Here is a 3804-nt window from a genome sequence, read left to right as displayed (position 1 = left end):
AAGGTGGAGAAAGAGAGGGGAGAAACCTGTCCCGGGGAAAGGGAGAGGGTGGAGTCCCACCAAAAGGCATCGTAGCCCAGAAGCCCACTGCTGCTCGATAAGACCGAGTCCTGGGTAACCAGCAACCTCGGGAATCTGGGCCTGTAGCTCCACAGGAATTACCCCATGTATTTCCATCAAACACTTTGATGAAGCTAACGATTTTTGTGTCCAAGTGGTTGTTATCCCTAGGATCCTGTATTTCCCTGGAGATGAATTGCCTTACCACCAAGAGAGAAGTTTCCCACGCCAAAAGCAAGAACTCATTACCGCCGTCAGCCTCACGGTACTTTTGGGCCTAAGAGCGACAGACACGGACTAGATATCCTATTTATGCATCAAGGAGGTCATGGCTGTTCAGAGCCAACACAACCGTAACCAGCCAACCTCTGGCCCACTGAAATAGCTCAGTTGGGAGAGCGTTGGACTGAAGATCTAAAGGTCCCTGGTTCGATCCCGAGTTTCAACAGAGCTACAAAGACTTGAACAGAGTAACCAACAATGTTCTCAACAGAACTGGTTTAGTTCAATGTTCAGCCAATCCCCATGGATTATTACCCTCATTTCCACGTTAGCAGGACCAGTTATCCTTGTTGTGTTTGTACTTATTTTTGGTCCTTGTCTTCTTAATAAGTTAGCCCAGTTCATAAAAACCCGTTTAGATAAGATAAATATTTTATATTTAGAACAGAGACAGTTAACCTGAGCTTGCATGACAGTTCGTACTAACACACCGCGGTTTCGTTTGATGTTCGTGACTAACAAGTTCACAGTTTGTTGTTAATTACATAAGTCATTTTGTTATAAAGTTCTGTTCATGGAGAGGGGGGGAGATGATGTGGATAGATAGGGAAAGCTGATTGGAAGATCTCGTGTTGTACGTGAAGATAGGCCCCCTTTTCTCCAAAGTTCTATAACCCATAATATCACGGTGATGACGTAATCATAACTCGGTCATATAAAACCTTGCACACCGGAAATAAACGCTCTTCACCATCCACCACATTGGTGTTCGCACGTGATTTGCCCAACAGGCCTGTAAGTTTAGCCGTCGAGTCACTCACAAACCGGGTTGCTATGCCTCATCTGAGGCGACAAAAAGGTCTGGTGTAACTTTGGTCTGTATTGTATTATGCAACATATTTTTTGCATTACTGCACTAAATCAGATCTCCTGTGTAACATCAACTGTCTCTACTACAGTTGAGGGGGTCAGTGGTGTAAATTATTCTCATTGGGTTCATGAAATTAGAATAAACATCTCCCTCATTATCCAGTCCAGCATAGAGAGAGTGAATGTGTGACTTAGCCAAATGCAGACCCTTAAATGCAGACAAGTAGAAAATAATTTTAAAGAGAGCAATGGCCTTCACCTGGATTCAACCATTTTTTCAGCTGGCCTGTCTTCCCAGAGATTGAAGTCCCTCAGCGTTGTGAGGGTCAGTTGTAGCAGCATGGGTAGATGGTGAATGCTGCTACCTTCCAAAAGAGTCTCCAGGAGAAGTCGTTTGGGCAGGCATGCAGCACACACACAGTCGACACACACACATACACACACTGCGGATAACTTTCAATGAGTAGCGACAGGAAGGATCTTTGTTTCGAGTTCCAACAGGGTTTATTTCAACCATGCATTGAAGGGAACCAGGGATGAAAGTGAATTTGGTTTGAGGGCACAGGGTTAAATATGTGTAGGAGGGGGACGGTTGAGAGGGCAGGGGTCCAATGGGAACAGGTGAAAATGGTGCAGAGGTGGGGTTAGGGACAGGAATAACCAATAGGAAAATGGGGTGGAGCATTGCAGTAAACTGGGGCCAATGGGGAAACAGGGAAGGGAGAACATTCTGGGGAATTTAAAAATACGGTGGACAGGGGCTGAACTGGGATGACATAAACTTAGAGAACCAGTGGGGAACAATATATTAACATATGCTTGCAGAGATCTGTGGGAGAGAGGCCTCTCTCACCCCAACCTCAGGATGTGCTATTCATCACCTCCTTTCCATGGCTGAGGGATGGGGATTTTAGTCATAGGCCCTTGGGCCTCTACAGTGAGTAGGCTACAGAGAACAGTAATGGGAGTCACACTGGTATTGTATCTGAACTGTGTCAAGCTATCACTATATTTTGCTAACAGTATTTTATATTTTTTTGTGTTTTTTGGTACCAGTCTGCAAAATCTGAGTATAATATGTATAATCAGAATGTAATATCGGCTATCTTCAAATGAATAAAGTTGATTTTAGTGATCACACATTCCACATGTGGAATATCTAATAGAATCTGGTGAGAGAGTATTGAACTCTGACATCTGCTTAGCTCTTCCTGTGTGTCCTGGGGTGACTTTATGATGCTTGTATCCCCAGTCATCTGTTCTGTTTAGGCTGGATATCAAGTTCTGCACCTTTAAGATTGGTTCCAAGAGCAAAGCGGGGAAAGAAGAAGCTGAAGTTTGTTTTCAGAAACAGCACTCACTCCCCTGCATGTTTCTCTGAACTATGTTGTTTGCAGCACAGACAGACAATGGGACAGAGCTCTCCTTTGCTTTTAGTTAGTTTTTAGTTAGTTCAGGCAGAGAAGTTCCCAGGACTGTGTGTGTTTTTCCCTTTTTTCTTGGATCTGTTCAAACCTGCTCTGGACTGAAGACCCGGACAAACACCGGGAGCTCATGCCTTTGGCCCACTGGGCCTCGGCACTTTCCAGCACTGGAGGGACTGATAAAAGACTGAGCGAGTCAAGCTACCCTCCACGACAACAGCAAGAGGTTTTATTGTTTAATATTATTCTTTTATTTTTTTTTTATGCTTGTGGATACTTTGCTTGTTAAATAAACAATTTTTTCCACTTTTCGCCAAGGAAATATTTTCTCTAACCAGTTGTTGGAGGGGCTGCTCGAATTTGCTTTCTGGAGGGATGCCATTTGGAGGTTTTCTCCCAGATCTGCTCTAAACCAGGACTTAGTGATATCTACCTTACCTTCATATCAACACTATTCCTAACGGCTCTGTGTATTGCTTAAAAAATTTAAATATCTTCCGAAGTACCATTTATTGTGGGTTTTTTCAGCTTCAGGAAATCTGAGTAACACAGTGGAAGATCAACTTCAATGCTGCTAAATCTAACATAGTCTGAATTCATGTCTGTAATTTGAAGCATTCATATATAGAATTTCTCTTTTACTATAAGAAATGTTATGAAAATTATTAAAGAAGTGTTTTGGTGGACACTGTAAAAGCGTGATATGTGGTACAGCAAAAGTCATATTAAAAAAAACCTGACCAAACAAGAAATCATCATCATCAAAATCCACAAAACAGTAAAAGTGAAGATTGATATCACTCATCCATACAAATGACCAAAGGCAAGTATCTTTCACTCAGTCTCCAGGAGTAACCTTGAGGGGCGTTCCCACTCATGGGATGAATCTCCAGACACAGAGTTCAAAATCAGTTTCAGGTATATTATTCTTTGAAAGGTAGAAATACACTAATACAGACAGATAATTTAAACAAAGAATTACCTTGAAATAAATTCAGATGGATAATATAAGTATCTACTTTATTTATTTGAGATTTTAGACAATTGATAAATTATGTTAAGGACTCGCTGACCAGAATTTAACACTAAGATGCTGTGTATACTTCATATGCTTCTATAGATGCTGAATGCAAAAAGTAAGCAGGGAACGGAGCCTTTGTGTAACTAAGTCACACAGGCTTTTCAGTCTGGCCTGAGAAAGCATGAGAAAGAATCCAAAAGAATCCAA

The 3804-nt window shown here is 41.9% G+C and overlaps 1 non-coding gene across 1 annotated transcript; it reads left to right on the top strand.

The window, feature by feature from the left end:
- Positions 1 to 435: 435 nt before the first annotated feature.
- Positions 436 to 508, top strand: TRNAF-GAA (transfer RNA phenylalanine (anticodon GAA)). The gene has a single exon. It is a non-coding gene; the product is annotated as a tRNA-Phe (tRNA).
- The last annotated feature ends 3296 nt before the right edge of the window (positions 509 to 3804 follow it).

Source organism: Poecile atricapillus, chromosome Z (genome assembly GCF_030490865.1).
Source record: "Poecile atricapillus isolate bPoeAtr1 chromosome Z, bPoeAtr1.hap1, whole genome shotgun sequence".
Lineage (NCBI taxonomy): Eukaryota > Metazoa > Chordata > Aves > Passeriformes > Paridae > Poecile > Poecile atricapillus.
Note: the sequence above shows the minus strand (reverse complement) of the source record. Positions and strands in the feature narration are given on the sequence as shown.